General features: G+C 42.9%; 1 protein-coding gene and 1 long non-coding RNA gene across 9 annotated transcripts in view; one reads left to right on the plus strand and one right to left on the minus strand.

Moving 5' to 3' along the window:
* Positions 1 to 17447, minus strand: part of LOC105474731 (germinal center associated signaling and motility like) — a 218147-nt gene extending 200700 nt beyond the window's left edge. For 3 of the 7 annotated variants that reach the window (XR_011609942.1, XR_011609953.1, XR_011609945.1), the window contains exon 1: positions 17364 to 17447. The gene's annotated coding sequence lies outside the window, so the exon portion shown is untranslated. Of the gene's footprint in view, positions 1 to 4328; positions 4508 to 17363 lie in introns of those variants that run through there. The other 4 variants (XR_011609954.1, XM_011729558.3, XM_071073132.1 and 1 more) reach the window with 4 other exon arrangements.
* Positions 4561 to 19559, plus strand: part of LOC139357181 (uncharacterized) — a 57641-nt gene continuing 42642 nt past the window's right edge. The window contains exons 1-2 of one of the 2 annotated variants that reach the window (XR_011609965.1): positions 4561 to 4704; positions 17784 to 19542. This is a non-coding gene — a long non-coding RNA (uncharacterized lncRNA). The other variant, XR_011609962.1, reaches the window with a different exon arrangement.

A 19559-nucleotide genomic window follows, 5' to 3' on the forward strand; every position in this document is an offset into this window, starting at 1 on the left:
CCCAAAACAATATCTTATTGGGACTGTGGTTGGTATTGAACCACATTTTTAAGTTAACGTCTGGAAAATTTACCATGTTTGCAGGACCAAGACTTCCGTGTGGATAATGAAGCACGGGGGTGGGTTCATGTCACTGAGTAAGCACTTGCTATGGGTCCTGATGCCTCACTTGAGTATGAGTCCTTGGTCAATAAACCTATCTCTCTGAACTCTGCTGTCTTTATCTGTAAAGGGTGGCAAAAACACCAGTCTTGAAGGGTTTCTGTAGAGAATTAAGTAACGAGAAATTGGTACTCAATACAGTGAATAGCACAGTAAAACCTCAATGAATGTTAGGAATTATGCCTGTCTATATATGTATGTAGATCTTTTATTCCTTCAGGAAAGATTTCCAGTTTTCTTCATATAGGTCTTGATTATTACTTGATTATTACACTGCTGTAACAGAGATCAAAACTACAGTGGTTCAAAGGAGATAAAGTGTATACAGGTTAACAGGACATCTGTTCTGTAGGAGGCTGCCAACCCCAAACTGCACAGCAAGAGCTACTGACAAACAGTAGATAGATGGAGCTTCTTCAATTGCCAACTCCTTCTCTATCTGAAATAAAATGAACTGAGATGTGACAACCAGCTTCCTCTTAGTCCCTGGGAAAGGTCACTTGGTCCTTGCTTAGATCACAAGATAATACTACCCCACCTTGGGGTTTTTATTCCAATTGCCAATGAGTTTCCTTAATTTAAGGTCCATCAAATGAAGAGATTTGGGCTATCAAAGGAGAAAGATAAAGAAAACAAGAAAGTATATAATCTCCACATATAGAAAGATTGTTACTTCATCCTCAGCATCATCAACATTGGCATTTTTGCCAAAATCATCGTTATCAAATTAATCATTATTTAGACCAAGTTTCTGATATTCAGAAAAGAAAACAAAGCCAAAGGGTGGTGAAGTTATATGGAATAAAATGATTCTATTTGGAACCATATCCACAGTTTAATCGTATTTAACAGCAAACCTTGAGAAGACTGTCCACACAAAAGCCTTTGAGTAGGAAGATGTGTTTAATGATTTCCTTTTGTTTAGAGAGCAAAGAAGTGTGCTTAGAGAATGGCTACGTAGAACTATTGAAATATTCAGCTACTCATTCTTATTCCATATCTTGTAGTAATCTCTACATTTATTTACTAAAAATGATAAACATTTTTTGATACAATACAGAGGATTTCATATATTTTCTAAAACTAGACTGTTAGCTATGTGAAGCTGTATTTGTTAGAGCACTCAGAAAAAATTCTCATTAAAAAGTATACATTATGTTTTTCTTAGTGTTGAAAATGCTTACAACCTTGTAACAGTCTCATCAATCCTGTTATAATTAATACTACAGGTATATAAAAATTGAGTGAATTCTTAATTTTTTTGGATTCCCAATTCCTAGTTGGGTGGATGGTTAGAAAGGTGCCTATAGGATTTTCTCCTTGCAAAAAAAAAAACAAAGCAAGAATATAAATTCAAAATCTAAAACATTGGCCGGGCGCGGTGGCTCAAGCCTGTAATCCCAGCACTTTGGGAGGCCGAGACGGGCGGATCACAAGGTCAGGAGATCAAGACCATCCTGGCTAACACGGTGAAACCCCGTCTCTACTAAAAATACCAAAAAAAAAAAAAATTAGCCGGGCGTGGTAGCGGGCGCCTGTAGTCCCAGCTACTCGGGAGGCTGAGGCAGGAGAATGGCGTGAACCCAGGAGGTGGAGCTTGTAGTGAGCCGAGATCGCGCCACTGCACTCCAGCCTGGGTGACAGAGCAAGACTCCGTGTGAAAAAAAAATAATAAAAATAAATAATAATAATAATAATAATAATAAACAAAATCTAAAATATTTATTTCACCACAGAATAAAATTTTTTTTCTAACACAGTTGCTTGACTAAGTTTATATAGGCCCACACTAAATGCATGTGGTGTAGTGCCAGAGGCAATGTCTAGTACACACCAGGCTAAACATACTAAAACTATAAGACAAAGTAGTGAAAAATTCAGAGGCTTAATAAGAAACACAGAAAAAGAAAGATTGCAACAAACTTCTTTTCCCTTTCAAAAATCAGAAGATAAAGTAGTATAGACGTAAGTTGGTTTCCCCTTTTCCTTTTGCAATGTCCATAATTTTTTTAACCTCTAATAATCCAATGAGGAAATCTGAACTGAAAATATAAGGAAAGATTGTCCTGCTTGAACAAACATATTTGAACATGAGAAACGAAATTTGAAAACTATGCATTAACCTAAAGAGTTTAGGGGCTTTAAAAAAAGGCAAAAACATCCAAATTTGATCAAGATGTGCTTTGTTTTCTGTAACTTCTGGGAAGTTTGTAGTACAACTGCGTTAGTCAGGGCTCTCCAGAGAAAAAGAATCAACAGAAGGGTTGTGGGTGTGTGTGTGTGGGTGGGTGGGTGGGTGTGTGTGTGTGTGTGAAGAGGTGAGGGTACTTATTTGAAGAAACCGGCTAACTCAACTGTGGGAGTTGGCAAATCAGAACTCTTCAGGACAGGCTGGAGACTCCAAGAAAAGTTGGTGTTACAGCTGTAGCTTGAAAGCAGATGTAAGAACTCCTCCTTCCTTGTAGGACCTCAGTCTGTTTTCTCTTAAGGCCTTCAACTGAATTGGATCAGGCCCATCCACATCATGGAGGGTAATCTACTTTACTCAAAGTCTACTGATCTAAATGTTAATGTCATCTGAAAAAAATACTTTCACAGCCACACTCAGACCGGTATTTGACCAAATATCTGGGTACTACAATCTAGTCACGTTGACACAAAACTAGCCATTACAGGAACTAAGCATAAGTAGTTCATGGAAATAGTTGCAATTTCATTTATTTTTAGAGTAATCAGAGAAGCTCACCTTTGTTTTTTAGTGTAAATTTTAAAGGGAAATATGAAGTAAAAACTATGACTTGCCACTAAATCTTAAAATGTTCCTACTTCATGACTGTCAAAAGGTGAAAATGCATGAGTTGAAAAAATAGTTTCATTTTTATCATAATTAGCATGATTAACATTATCACTGTCAACATATCATCATCATTTATCCTGGCAAACCCTCCCATACTAAGCAGCTGTGATTTCCTTGCTCTACACACTCTTCGAATCCGTATCTTGCTACACACGACCCTATGTTTCCTTAAAGTGATATTCCTCGATTTTCCCCTTGTACAGACGTATGGGTTGCTTGGAACTTTGTTCCAACAGAAACTCTCTAAAGCTCTAAAGTAGTGACTTTCAAACTTTTCTGTCAGTGTAAGAAACAAATTTCACACACACACATATACACAACTGACTCACTACCATGCATAGTCCTCTGTGAAATTTTCTAATCCATTTTATGCTAACCTAGAATAACAAATGTTTGCCACATTCTTTAAATTGATGTTGTAAGTGGCATATAACCTGAAATGTAAAGGAAACACTGCTCTTAGGCAGGTACATGTTACCTACTTAGGGCCTGAGGGGACAGGCAACAGCCTGAGGAAGTAACAGTGTCATCTGCACAGCGGTCTGGAAAATTCATAACAAAAGGGCCCGTAGGAAGTAAAAAGTGTACCCCAGAAAACACTCCCCACAGACACACACGTGCGTTTCTGCCATGCTGTCTCCTTACTCTTGTATCTGATCTAATATTGACATTACCGCTCAGTGGAATCAGTCACAAGTGAGCTGCAAAGCAGTCATTATCTGCCTGTAAAACCCCACTAAGGAAAGAGGAAGCAGCATCTCTCTTTCCACCAGCACATCATCTCTTGCAATGAACTCTTTTGCAATTAACTTTGAATGACATGGGAGAGTCAGTCCACCTGCAAGCAAAGATACAAAGTCTGAGACCCCTGAAAGAGAGAACGCCTTGCTCCATTTACATTCACATCCCTGCCACTTTTTTCTTTTTTCAGAGATAGCGTTTTGCTCAGTTGCCCAGGCTGGAGTGCAGTGGTGTGATTAGAGCTCACTGAAGCCTCAAACTCCTGGGCTCAAGCGATCCTCCCGCTTCAGCCTCCCAAGTAACTAGTACTAAAGGCAGGCGCCACTACGCCTGGCTAATTTTTAAAATTTCTGGTAGCATGGGGTCTCGCCGTGTTGCCCAGGCTGCTATGGAACTGTCGAGCTCAAGCAACCCGCCCGCTTTGGCCTCCCAAAGCGCTGGGATTGCAGGCGAGCACCGCGGCGCCCGTTCCCCACCGTTTTATTAATGGATGCCATTGTGCAGTGTTTTCCTGAAGAGAAAACGCTTCGCGGACGACACGGAATCACCGGTGAGTGCTCCCGCCTACCTCCATGTCCTCCCGCGTCCAGCGGCTGCGGGCTTTCCCGCGAGCCTTCCCCAGGGCGCCTTTCTAGTCTTCTCGGCGTGTGGGTGAGGGAATTGAGCGGCGGTGACAAGCAGCTGAAGCGGGTGCGGTGCTTGTGCAGACTGCGGCGCTGTGGAAAGAGCGGCAGCCGCGCGGAAAGGCCGGGCGCTGAGACCGCATGCGCAGCAGTGTGCCGACCCCGAGGGGCCCAGGCCAAGTCGCGCGAGAGGCGCGATAGGACCGCGAGGGTGGCCGGGGAAAGCCAGGCCTTCCACTTGGCCGGTCTACGCGGAAATGCAGTGTTGGCCGGCGTCATAAACACGAAGTGGCTGAAGCGGCGGTGACCGCACCGCCCCAGGTACGTGTACGCGGCGACCTCAGGGCGAAACAGCAGCCCTCGGAGCCGGCGCGGCCAGGCCAGACCCGGAGCCAGAGGCCTCAGAGGGCCGCACCTCTGACCCCCGCGGGCCATGGATTTGCTTGAGCCCCCCGAGGTTAACCAGCACTTGGGGGAAGCTGCGAGTGCAGTGGCAGGAGCGGGAGGAGGGCCCGGGCGCGGAGGAAGTGGGAGTGTTTAGTGGAGGCGCCACCAGCGAGAGGAGGAGGTTGGTGCAGTTGCCAGTAATGGCCAGAAAGTAAAAGGCCCTGCCGACCGCAAACAGGACCGTCTTCAGCTTTGGCCTCTCCAGAACCGCAGCAGAATGGCGTCTCCCCGCGAGCTCTCACTGACCCTCCATCACCCGTGGTCTCATTTGCCTGTTTAGAGAGGTTCACGGGCGCAGTTGAGAGGTGACAATGTGCTAGCGGCCCTCACTCCCAGCGCCTCCGCGGCCTCCACGCTGGCGGCGCTTGAGGAGTCCTTCAGCCCGCCGCGGCACCGTGGGAGCCTCTCTGTGGGCCGGCTGAGGCCGGAGCCGCCTCCCTCTGCTTGCGGGGAAGTGTGGAGGGAGAGGCGCGGGCGGGAACCGGGGCTGCGCGCGGCGCTTGCGGGCCAGTGTGAGTTCTGGCGGGCTCTGCGGCCCGCACACTGAGCGGCCGGCCGGCGCCACAGGCCCAGGGCAGTGAGGGGCTTAGCACCCGGGCCAGCAGCTGCAGAGGGTACGCGGGGTACCCCAGCAGTGCCTGCCCGCCGGCGCTGTGGTCGAATTCTCACGGAGCCTCAGCCGCTTCCCTGCGGAGCAGGGGTCGGGACCCGCAGCCCGCCATGTCTGACCTCCCCGCCTGAGGTGGGCTCCCATCCCGCCGGAGCCTCCCGGACGAGCGCCGCCCCCTGCTCCCTGGCGCCCAGTCCCATCGACCGCCCAAGGGCTGAGGGGTGCAGGCCCGCCTCGGGAGTGGCGGGCGGCTCTGCCTGCAGCCCCCTACAGGATCCACTAAGTAAAGCCAGCTGGGCTCCTGAGCCTGATGGGGACTTGGAGAAGTTTTGTATCCAGCAAGAGGATTGTATGTGCACCAATCAGCACTCTGTATCTAGCTAATCTGATGGGGACTTGGAGAACTTTTATGTCTAGCTAGAGGATCCTAAATACACCAATCAGCACTCTGTGTCTAGCTCAGGGTTTGTAAATACACCAGTCAGTACTCTGTGTCTAGCCCAAGGTTTATAAATACACCAATTGGTACTCTGTATCTAGCTAACTCTGTGTCTAGCTAACCTAGTGGGGACTAAGAATTTTTCTGTCTAGCAGTGTCTAGCTCAAGGATTGTAAACGCACCAATCAGCACTCTGTAAAATGGACCAATCAGCAGGATGTGGATGGGGTCAGATAAGGGAATAAAAGCAGGCTGCCCCAGGCAGGAGTGGCAACCCGCTGGGGTCCCCTTCCACACTTTGGAAGCTTTGTTTTTTTGCTCTTTGCAATAAATCTTGCTGCTGCTCACTTTTTGGGTCCACACTGCCTTTATGAGCTGTAACACTCACCGGGAAGGCCTGTAGCATCACTCCTGAAGCCATGACACCATGAACCCACCGGGAAGAATGAACAACTCCAGACTCGCTACCTTTAAGAGCTGTAACATCAGGAAGGTCTGCAGCTTCACTCCTGACAGGGAGACCATGAACCCACCAGAAGGAAAAAGCTCCAGACACATCTGAACGTCTGAAGGAACAAACTCTGGACACACCATCTTTAAGAACTGCAACACACCGCGAGTGTCCCCGGCTTCATTCTTGAAGTCAGTGAGACCAAGAACCCACCAATTGGCCGGGCGTGGTGGCTCACGCGGTAATCCCAGCACTTTGGGAGGCCGAGGCAGGCGGATCACAAGGTCAGGAGATCGAGACCACGGTGAAACCCCGTCTCTACTAAAAATACAAAAAATTAGCCGGCCAGGTGGCGGGCGCCTGTAGTCCCAGCTACTCAGGAGGCTGAGGCAGGAGAATGGCGTAAACCCAGGAGGCGGAGCTTGCAGTGAGCCGAGATCCCGCCACTGCACTCCAGCCTGGGCGACAGAGCGAGACTCCGTCTCAAAAAACAAAAAAAAAAAAAAAAAAAAAAAAAAAAGAACCCACCAATTCCGCACACACAATGATTAGAAAATGGCACGTGTTGTTCTGTACTCAGTGCTGAGGATCCATTCCACCACCCACAGTTTTTAGGAAGTCTCTCTTGCCTGCTGATTATCTAGCACTGAAGGGCAAGACGTTAAGTAAAGATATTTGTGAAGAGAAGGAAGCTAAAACTTTTTTCTCAGCACTCTGATCTAGTCAAGCAAGTTAACTGGATAGACTTTTAAAAATAAAAATTTTTTAAACTTTTTGTTCTTTTCAGAAAAAAGTAAATAATATAAAAACCAACGTTTTGTCAGAATCTACTAACCATGAACCAATTTCTCTGCTACTGGATACAATCTCCTAAAATTTGTGGAACAATAGCTTCAATTAATATGATCAGCTCTCACGTTTCCACATTTTACACTTCTGTGTTCCAATGATTTAAAATCCACTACATAAAGAGTATTGTCTCACACTCTGTGCCAGCCTTGCACTGTGAACTGCAGGTTTGGACAGGAAAGAGACAAGACACCTAGTAATAAGTTACCCACAATACCTGTACATTTTGGGGAAAATAGCCTGGGGGCCCTTGAGAATAAGGTAGCCCTAAATTCATTTTACTCTGAATTGTTAAAGATTTGGTCCAGTCTTCTTACTCAGTGATTAGTCTAACATTATCCAAAAGAACAGCTTTGTGCAAAGGTGAAAGGATTTTCTTCCTTGCCATGTCCACTCGCAAAAGAGCAGAAAAGCAAGGAATGTTCTTTTGTGCCTTTCCAGTCAATATTATACAGTGCCCAGAGATCAGTTAAACAGAATAATCAGGATCATTGTAGAGGTTTATTTTGGTAGTGTGTCTTATGACCTGCACTCCTTCAGTGAAAGCAAACTAAATGTTCACATTATTAAATAGACACCCATCGAGTATTTGGGCTGGGAACATAGATCTCACCTATAATTAAGAAATTAACTGAAAAAAGGTATTTTCTATATGTCAACAATTAAATGTTGGCTGTACGAATATAATTTTCTATTATCGCTGGTTTTGGCTTGACTCAGCTGCTGAAGTAAGGATGCAGTGTAAACAGAGGGTTACAATTACATCCCTCTGGTTTTCCAGAGCTCTGCTGTACAGGTACAGGATGTGTCCATTTGAGGTCTAATCTGAAAGGACTGTAGACCTTAAACTCAGAAAAGGGTTACTGTCTGATCTCTAGCCCTATATAAAGTGCAATCAGATCGGGAGTTTTTTAAAAAAACAGTCAACATGAAAGTTATAGAGAAACCAGTTTAAGGGACAGTTTAGAAACTGAATCTATTATGAGCATGTTGTATCTGCAGATATCATCATGAGAATACACATCTAGAACTAAACTAAGTCAGCATGAATTGGAACTTGAAAGTTGTAACATGGACACAAGGAATCATTTACTCAAGTTGTTTGATACTCATCACCTGTATTCACTAACTGCACTGTCACAGACCTAGGGTCCAGTATCTTTTAAATGTCTAAACTCTAAACCAAAATCCATAATGTCAACACAGGACTACAAATTGTCTTATGTCATTTAGAAAAGAAGGAATGAGAGATTAGGAATTCCTGTATGTGTTTTCAGAAATACACAAGAAGGAGTGGTCCTGCCTTATTGACATGAGTGTTCTTACTGTAGGTGGCAAAACACACCTGTTCTTGTAGTTTTCAGGCCTTCAATTCACATCGGATCATCTATCACTCATTGTACCACCCTACCCTCCTCTGCCATTTTTGCTGTCCACCTAATAGCCTAAACATCGTACCCTAAATGACAATATTCTGGTCCTTCTTTGGGTCTCCTCCCCCCTCAACCAACAGATAGCAGTCTTATCAGCTAACTATGTGTAGGTGTGGTCAGTGTAATAAATGTGCTTCCTGAGTCTGATCATTGCTATGTGATACAGCTTGGATTTGTGTCACCACCTAAATCTCATGTTGAATTGGACAAGGGGCCTAGTGAGAGGTGACTGGATCATGGGGGCAGATTGCTTCCTTGCTGTTCTCATGATAGTGAATGAGTTCTCACAAGATCTGGTTCTTTAAAAGTGTGTGGCACCTCCCTCTGCTCCTGCTCCATCATGTTAAGAGTGCTTGCTTCCCCTTCACCTTCCACCATGATTGTAAGTTTCCTAAGGCCTCTTAGTCATGATTCCTGTTCAGCCTGCAGAACTGGGAGTCAATTAAACCTCTTTTCTTCATAAATTGGCCTATCTCAGGTAGTTCTTTCTAGCAGTGTGAGAATGGAATAATACACTACGTCTATTAACACAGGAAGCTGTTGGACCTACAAGGACCTCATCAAGGTACAGAGTTATTATATATTAATCAGTTACCATTCATTTTTCTTAAACATTTTAAACTGTATTTCTAAATATATTCTTGCATATTAAAAATTAAAATTACTGTTGCAGTGCCACAATGTGTCAACCACAAACTTCACACAGGGGAAAAGTCCTTGTCTTCAGTTACTTTGTCAGAGATTTGAAAGGCTTTTATTCATTTTCCATGCTCTCATTACTTACCTCATTATCTGGCTGCCTTGTCTGGTGGCTCCTTAGCTTTCATGTGGTTCATAGTCCACATATTCTGGTTCTGAGATAGTCAAATGGCAGCATTTTAAAAATAATGACATTGACACAAAGGAAACACATCCCATACTCATGGATGGGTAGAATCAATATCGTGAAAATGACCATATTGCCAAAAGCAATCTACAAGTTCAATGCAATTCCCATCAAAATACCACCTTCTCTCTTCACAGAACTAGAAAAAACAGTCCTAAAATTTATATGGAACCAAAAAAAAGCCCACATAGCCAAAGCAAGACAAAGCAAAAAGAACAAATCTGGAGGCATTATGTTACCTGACTTCAAACTATACTATAAGGCAGTAGTCACCAAAATAGCATGATACTGGTATAAAAAATAGGGACATAGACCAGTGGAACAAAATAGAGAACCCATAAATAAAGCCAAATACTTACAGCCAATTGATCTTTGACAACGCAAACAAAACATAAAGTGGGAAAGGACACCCTATTTAACAAATAGTGCTGGGATAATTGGCAAGTCACGTGTAGAATGAAACTGGATCCTCATCTCTCACTTTATAAAAAAAACTCAAGATGGATCAAAGACTTAAATCTAAGACCTGAAACCATAAAGATTCTACAAGGTAACATTGGAAAACCCATCGGCTTAGGCAAAGACTTCATGACCAAGAACCTAAAAGCAAATGGAACAAAAACAAAGATAACTAGATGGCACTTAAGTAAACTAAAAAGCTTCTGCACAGCAAAAGAAATAGAGTTAACAAACAACTGACAGAGTAGGAGAGAGTCTTCACAATATATAACACATCTGACAAAGGACTAATATCTAAAATCTGCAAAGCACTCAAACCAGTGAGAGAGAAAAAAAGTGGGCTAAAGACATGAATAGACAATTCTTAAAAGGAGATATCCAGGCTGGGAGTAGTGGCTCATGCCTGTAATCCCAGCACTTTGGGAGGCCAAGGTGGGCGGATCAAGAGGTCAAGAGATCAAGACCATCCTGGCCAACATGGTGAAACCCTGTCCCTACTAAAACTACAAAAATTAGCTGGGCATGGTGGCATGCACCTGTAATCCCAGCTACTTGGGAGGCTGAGACAGGAGAATGGCTTGAACCCGAGAGGTGGAGGTTGCAGTAAGCCAAGATCACACCACTGCACTCCAGCCTGGCCACAGAGTGAGACTCCATTTAAAAAAAAAAAAAAACGTGGGTGGGTGTGGTCACTGGCAAGTTGGCCGAATAGGAACAGTTCTGGTCTGCAGCTCCCATCGACATCAACGCAGAAGGCGGGTGATTTCTGCATTTCCAACTGAGGTACCCAGCTAATCTCATTGGGACTGGTTAGAAAGTGAGTGCAGCCCACGGAGTGTGATCAGAAAGAGGGTGGAGCTTTGCCTCACCCAGGAAGCGCAATGGGTCAGGGAAATCCCTCTCCTAGCCAAGGGAAGCTGCAAGAGACTGTGCCCTGAGGGATGGTGCACTGCAGCCCCAGGTACTACGCTTTTCCTACTGTCTCTGCAACCCGCAGACCAGGAGATTCCCTCGGGTGCCTGTGCCACCAGGGCCCTGGGTTTCAAGCACAAAACTGGGTGGCCATTTGGGCAGACACCAAGCTAGCTGCAGGAGGTTATTTTTGTACTCCAGTGGCACCTGGGATGCCAGTGAGACAGAACTGTTCACTGCCCTGGAAAGGGGGCTGAAGCCAGGAAGCCAAGTGGTCTAGCTCAGTGGATCCCACCCCCATGGAACCCAGCAAGCTAACACTGGCTTGAAATTCTCACTGCCAGTACAGCAGTCTGAAGGTGACCTGGGATGCTTGAGCTTGGTAGGGGGAGGGGTGTCTGCCATTACGGAGGCTTGAGTAGGCGGCTTTCCTCTCACAGTGTTAAAACCACCAGGAAATTTGAACTGGGCAGAGTCCACCACAGCTCGGCAAAGACACTGTAGCCAGATTGCCTCTCTAGATTGCTCCTCTCTGGGCAGGGCATTTCTGAAAGAAAGGCAACAGCCCCAGTCAGGGGCTTATAGATAAAACTCCCATCTCCTTGGGACAGAGCACCTGGGGGAAGGGGTGACTGTGGGCACAGCTTCAGCAGACTTAAACCTTTCTGCCTGCCAGCTCCAAAGAGTGCAGTGGATCTCCCAACACAGTGCTCAAGCTCTGCGAAGGAATAAACTGTCTCCTCAAGTGGGTCTCTGACCCCCATGCCTTCTGACTGGGAGACACCTCCCAGCAGGGGTTGACAAACACCTCATACAGGAGAGCCCGTTCTGGCATCTAGTGGGTGCTTCTCTTGGATGACACTTCCAGAGGAATGAACAGGCAGCAATCTTTGCTGTTTTGCAGCCTCTGCTGGCAATAATGAGGCAAACAGGGTCTGGAGCGGGCCTCCAGCAAACTCCAGCAGACCTGCAACAGAGGAGCCTGACTGTCAGAAGGAAAACTAACAAACAAAAAGGAATAGCATCAACATCAATGAAAAGGATGTCCACACAGAAACCCCATCTGAAGGTCACCGACGTGAAAGACTAAAGGTAGATAAATCCACACAGATGAGGAAAAACCAGTACAAAAGGCTGAAAATTCCAAAAACCAGAATGCCTTTTCTCCTCCAAAGGATCACAACACCTCACCAGCAAGGGAACAAAACTGGACAGAGAATGAGTTTGATGAATTGACAGAAGTAAGCTTCAGAAGGTGGGTAATAACAAACTCCTCCGAGCTAAAGGAGCATGTTCTAACCCAATGCAAGGAAGCTAAGAACCTTGAAGAAAGGTTACAGGAATTGCTAACTAGAATAACCAGTTTAGATAAGAACATAAATGACCTAATGGAGCTGAAAAACACAGCACAAGTACTTCTTGAAGCATACACAAGTATCAATAGCCAAATCGATCAAGCAGAAAAAAGGATATCAGAGATTGAAGATCAACGTAATGAAATCATGAAGACAAAGAGAAAAAAGGATGAAAAGGAATGAACAAAGCCTCCAAGAAATATGGGATTACGTGAAAAGACCAAACCTACATTTGATTGGTGTACCTGAAAGTGACAGGGAGAATGGAACCAAGTTGAAAATCACTCTTCAGACTATTATCCAGGAGAATTTCCCCAACCTAGCAAGACAGGCCAACATTCAAATTCAGGAAATACAGAGAACACCATTAAGGTACTCCTCGAGAAGAGCAACCCCAAGACACATAATCATCAGATTCACCATGGTTGAAATGAGGAAAAAATGTTAAGGGCAGCCAGAGAGGAAGGTCGGGTTACCCACAAAGGGAAGCTCATCAGACTAACAGTGGACCTCTCTGCAGAAACCCTACAAGCCAGAAGAGAGTGGGGGGCAATATTCAACATTCTTAAAGGAAAGAATTTTCAACCTAGAATTTCATATCCAGCCAAACAAAGCTTCATAAGCAAAGGAGAAATGAAATCCTTTCCAGATAAGCAAATGCTGAGAGGTTTTGTCACCACCAGGCCTGCCTTATAAGAGCTCCTGAAGCATGGAAAGGAAAAACCAGTACCAGCCTCTGCAAGAGCATATCAAATTGTAAAGTCCATCGACACTATAAAGAAACTGCTCAGCTAATAGCTGGCAGAATAACCAGCTAGCATCATAATGACAGGATCAAATTCACATATAACAATATTAACCTTAAATATGAATGAACTAAATGCCCCAATTGAAAGACACAGACTGGCAAATTGGATAAAGAGTCAAGACCCATTGGTGTGCTGTATTCAGGAGACCCATCTACATGCATAGACACGCATACACTCAAAATAAAGGGATGGAGGAATATTTACCAAGCAAATGGAAAGCAAAAAAAAAGCAGACGTTGCAATCCTAGTCTCTGATAAAGCATATCTTAAACCAACAAAGATCAAAAAAGACAAAGAAGGGCATTACATAATGGTAAAAGGGATCAATGCAACAAGAAGAGTTAGGTATCCTAAATATATATGCACCCAATATAGAAGCGCCAAGATTCATAAAGCAAGTTCTTAGAGACCTACAAAGAGACTTGGACTCCCACTCAATCATAATAGTAAGAGACTTAGATTCCCACACAATAAACTGGGGAGACTTTAACACCTCACTGTCAATATTACACAGATGAATGAGACAGAAAATTAACAAAGATATTCAGGACTTGAACTCAGCTCTGGACCAAGCGGACCTGATAGACATCTACAGAGCTCTCCACCCCAAATCAGCAGTATATACATTCTTCTCAGCGCCTCATCACACTTACTCTAAAATTGACCACATGCTTGGAAGTAAAACACTCCTCAGCAAATGCAATAGAACAGAAATCATAACAGTCTCTCAGACCACAGTGCAATCAAATTAGAGCTCAGGATTAAGAAACTCACTCAAAGCCACAAAACTACATGAAAACTGAACAACCTGCTCCTGAATGACTCCTGGGTAAATAATGAAATTAGGGCAGAAGTAATAAGTTATTTGAAACCAATTAGAACAAAGACACAACATACCAGAATCTCTGGGACACAGCTAAAGCAGTGTTTAGAGGGAAATTTATAGCACTGAATGCCCACAGGAGAAAGGAGGAAAGATCTAAAATCGACACCCTAACATCATGATTAAAAAATAACTAGAGAAGCAACAGCAAACAAATTCAAAAACTAGCAGAAAACAAGAAATAACTAAGAGCAGAACTAAAGGAGACAGAGACACGAAAAACCCTTCAAAAAATCAATGAATCCAGGAGGTGGTTTTTTAAGAGATTAACAAAATAGATAGACCACAAGCCAGACTAATAAAGAAGGAAAGAGAGAAGAATCAAATAGACACAATAAAAATGATAAAGGAGATATCACCACTGATCCCACGGAAATCCCACAAACTACCATCAGAGAATACTATAAACACCTCTATGCAAATAAACTAGAAAATCTAGAAGAAATGGATAAATTCCTGAACACATACATCCTCCCAAGACTAAACCAGGAAGAAGTTGGATCCCTGAATAGACCAATAACAAGTTCTCAGATTGAGGCAGTAATTAATGAGACCCAGGTCCAGATAGATTCACAGCCGAATTCTACCAGAAGTACAAAGAGGAGCTGATACCCTTCCTTCTGAAACTATTCCAAACGGTAGAAAAAGAGGGACTCCTCCCTAACTCATTTTGTGAGTCTAGCGTCATCCTGATACCATAATCTGGCAGAGACACAACAGAAAAAGAAAATTTCAGGCCAGTATCCCTCATGAACATCAATGCAAAAATCCTCAATAAAATACTGGAAAACAAAATCCAACAGCACATCAAAAAGCTTATCCACCGCGATCAAGTCAGCTTCATCCTTGGGTTGCAAGGCTGGTTCAACATACACAAATCAATAAACATAATCAATTATGTAAACAAAACCAATGACAAAAACCGCATGATTATCTCAATAGATGCAGAAAAGCCCTTCAATAAAATTCAACACCCCTTTATGCAAAAGACTCTCAATGAACTAGGTACTGATGGAACGCACCTCGAAATAGTAAGAGCTGTTTATGACGAACCCACAGCCAATGTCATACTGAATGGGCAAAATCTGGAAGCATATTTGAAAACTGGCAACAGACAAGAATGCCCTCTCTCACCACTCCTATTCAACGTAGTATTGGAAGTTCTGGCCAGGGCAATCAGGCAAGAGAAAGAAATAAAGGGTATTCATATAGGAAGAGAGGAAGTCAAATTGTCTCTGTTTGCAGATGACATGATTCTGTATTTAGAAAACCCCATTGTCTCAGCCCAGAATCTCCTTAAGCTGATAAGTAACTTAGCAAAGTCTCAGGATACAAAATCAATTGACAAAACTCACACACATTTCTGTACACCAATAATAGACAGCAAACCATGAGTGAACTCCCATTCACAATTGCTACAAAGAGAATAAAATATCTAGGAATACAATTTACAAGAGATGTGAAGGACTTCTTCAAAGAGAACTACAAACCACTGCTCAGAGAAATCAGAAAGGACACAAACAAATGAAGAAACATTCCATGCTCATGAATGGGAAGAATTAGTTAATGAAGATAGCCATACTGCCCAAAGTAATTTATAAAAGAATTCAATGCTATTGCCATTAAACTACAATTGGCATTCTTCATAGAATTAGAAGAAACTATTTTAAAATTCATATGGAACCAAAAAAGAGCCCAAATAGCCAAGACATTGCTAAACAAAAAGAACAAAGCTGGAGGTACCACATTACCCAACTTCAAACTATACTATAAGGCTACAGTAACCAAAATAGCATGATACTGGTACCAAAACAGACACATAGACCAATGGAACAGAATAGAGAACTCAGAAATAAGACCATACACATACAACCATCTGATCGTTGACAAACCTGACAAAAACAAGCAATGGGGAAAGGATTCCTTCTTTAATAAATGGTGTTGGGAAAACTGGCTAGCCATATGCAGAAAACTGAAACTGGACATCTTCTTTACACCTTAAACAAAAATTAACTCAAGATGGATTAAAGACTTAAACATAAGACCTAAAACCATAAAAACCTCAGAAGAGGATCCAGGCAGTACCATTCAGGACATAGGCATGGGCAAAGACTTCATGACTAAAACACCAAAAGCAATGGCAACAAAAGCCAAAATTGACAAGTGGGATCTAATTAAACAAGAGTTTCAGCACAGCAAAAGAAACTATCATCAGAGTGAACAGGCAACCTACAGAATGGGAGAAAGTTTTCGCAATCTATCCGTCTGACAAAGGTCTAATATCCAGAATCTACAAAGAACTTAAACAAATTTACAAGAAAAAAAAAAACATCAAAAAGTAGGCGAAGGATATAAACAGACAATTCTCAAAAGAAGACATTTATTTGGCCATCAAACGTGAAAAAAGTTCATCATCACTGGTGATTAGAGAAATGCAAATCAAAACCACAATGACATATCATCTCACACCAGTTAGAATGGCGATCATTAAAAAGTCAGGAAACAACAGATGCTGGAGAGGTTGTGGAGAAATAGGAATGCTTTTACACTGTTGGAGTGTAAATTAGTTCAACCATTGTGGAAGACAGTGTGGCAATTCCTCAAGGATCTAGAACCAGAAATACCATTTGACCCAGCATCCCATTACTAGGTATATACCCAAAGGATTATAAATTATGCTACTATAAAGACACATGCACACATACATTTATTGCAGCAGTGTTCACTGCTGCAATGACTTGGAACTAACCCAAATGCCCATCAACAATAGATTGGATAAAGAAAATGTGGCACATATACACCATGGAATACTATTAAGCAATAAAAAAGGATGAGTTCATGTCCTTTGCAGGAACATGGATGAAGCTGGAAACCATCATTATCAGCAAACTAACACAAGAACAGAAAACCAAACACCACATATTCTCACTCATAAGTGGGAGTTGAACAATGAGAACACATGGACACAAGGAGGGGAACATCACACACTGGGGACCTTCGGGGAGTGGGAGGCTAGGAGAGGGATAGCATTAGGAGAAATACCTAATGTAGGTGATGGGTTAATGGGTGTAGCAAACCACCATGGCACATGTATACGTGTGTAACAGACCTGCACGTTCTGCACATGTGTCCCAGAACTTACAGTATAATAAAAGTAAATAAAATTTTACATAAATGCATAAAGTCTAGTATAGCTAATATAATGAAATGTCAACTATAATTCCAGCTCAAAGAGCACGCCACAAAATTATGAAGGCCTTTCCACCAATCTCTAAATATATGTCCTCATAATATTACGTTTCTATTTCTTCGTGAATAATTTCCTGATTTTAGCTATGATTCAGTGATAGTAAGATGGCAATCATGAGGAGAAAATCCTGCCTCATTTCACCACACACCTAAGTCTTAAGTAGTCACTTCTAATGCAGCTGAATAATAGATACTCACCCAGCTAAGTCTACGAATTGAATCCATGTATGTAAGATAAGGCCCCCAAGGAGTCATAATAAGCTGGGAATGCCATCAGCTCATCTTCCTTCAGGCTCATATTTGTCACTGTCACTTGTGGAAGCAGGACAGCACTGGCACTGGGATTGTTAGAAACAGGATATCAAAGAGAAAACTAAACTTCTCTAATTTTTGGAAAACAGCAGATTAGAAACAGATGGACTCCAATGTTTTCCACATGTGAGGTAATTGTCCCAGGTAGCCTTGTTCAGATGGGTGGTCTGGCCTCACTTCTTGTCAACAAAACAGAAGTCAAACAATATTTCTACCTTCCAAGAGAATAGAACATAATGTCAGATTTTCTCATGGATTTCCACTAGTTCAAGGAAGTTTCATGGCCTTCATTTATTTCTTCTGCAGAGGTCTCAGGATCACCTAGAAATATAAGATACTTCGTTGGAATTTGGAAGATACCTCCTGCTCCAAAACTACTTCAAAGATGTGCTCTTTTTCCCTGGGAACAGAGCCCCAAATCAAGGCATCTGGCGTGGGAAGCATAATGTAGGCTGCTTTTCACCTCTCACATATTATGGTGTATTTATCATGGGTAGAAATACTCCATTGCAGGCAGCACTGATGACTGAGATGCACACTGTCCTCCTTTGTAAACCTTATTTTAATATAAATTTCCAGAAACCTGTGTTTGCCATCCCATCCCTTTTTCTCCTCTACTGTTTCTAGTCATTGGGATGTTTTATTTCACAAACTAGAACACCCACTTCTTGGCAACAGACATACTTTTTCTTTGTGACACCCACCAACCAAACCTGAAATACAACTTTAACTTTAACCTTAACCCTGATTATAACTGCCACATTTGTGATTCTTTTAATTTAAAAAAAAAAAACTTGATGTTATAATGGTAGCTTTTCTTCCCATAAACCTATATACCCTTGCACAGAGCACCACCTCAACCTGTTTGGGTTTGGCATGGTGTGTTCCCATGCATTGTCTTTGATTCTGTAATAAACAAGTCTTCCAGTTGGCCTCATTTAGGACACCTTCACCCTCAGACTTCTACTCTCTGCAAGTACGATTCTGCCTAAACTCTCTGACTGGATCCATTCTATCATTAGCTGCCGTAATTACAACCTCAGTACTCAGTCTTTGTTGTTTCTTAGCTCTTAATTTGTTCATTTAATTGCCTTACTTGAAGTTTCTCTATTTCTTCTTTTTAAACTTTCTTTAGCCAGTGCTCACAGAAAAAAAGAAAAAACTGTCAACTAAGAATCCCACACCTAGCAAAGCTATGTATCAAAAATTGAGGATTGCTTGAGTTCAGGAGTTCAAGACAAGCCTGGGCAACATAATGAGACTTCACCTCTGCTAAAGATAAAAAATACATATATTAGCCAAGTGTGATGGTGTGCACCTGTAGTCCCTCAGCTACTTCAGAGGCTGAGGTGAGACAATTGCTTGATCTCAGAAGATCTAGGCTGCAGTGAGCTGTGATTGTGCCACTGAACTCCAGCCTGGGTGACAGAGTGAGGTCCTGTCTAAAACAAAATAACAACAACGAACCTTAGGGAATCTCACAAAAATGTAGTTTTGGTCAGTTTTTCCTATTTTAAGTTCCTGATTTTTCCTTACATTCTAAAGCAAAGGACAATGAAAGCATTGATGAGACCTAGGCTGGAGGAGCCTGCCCTAGACTTAACATATTACCTCTGGGCAACCCCTGCAAAATCTCCAGAGACTTATACGGTGAGGAATAAGCCAATGTCAGCATCTCCGGAAAGATTTTCACTTTAGGCCTTCCTGAAGCAAGAGCCTAAGAGAGTTGGGATCTAGCAAGTGCACATTGTGCTCTCTTAAGCATTTCCAACCAAGCATTTCCCACTTGGATACAGGGCTGTCTCTAGGATGTGGGTGCTTGGTTACCAGAATTCTAAGTTCTGTTGGGGTCTGTCACCAAGGAAGTAAGATCACTTTTTCAAAGTTTCATCCTCTGGGCTCCTTGCTTCCGTAAGACCTACCCCAAGGCCCTGCTGGGCCACTGACTGCTCACTGTCCCTGCATGTTAACTCTTTACCTGTGTGCAATTATGCAAACACAGCCCTCAGTTCCCTGGAAAGACCTGAATACAGCCAGGGCCTCAGGTGTGAGGTCACAGATGTGGGTAAGAACCTACTCTTT

Source organism: Macaca nemestrina, chromosome 1 (genome assembly GCF_043159975.1).
Source record: "Macaca nemestrina isolate mMacNem1 chromosome 1, mMacNem.hap1, whole genome shotgun sequence".
Classification (NCBI taxonomy): domain Eukaryota; kingdom Metazoa; phylum Chordata; class Mammalia; order Primates; family Cercopithecidae; genus Macaca; species Macaca nemestrina.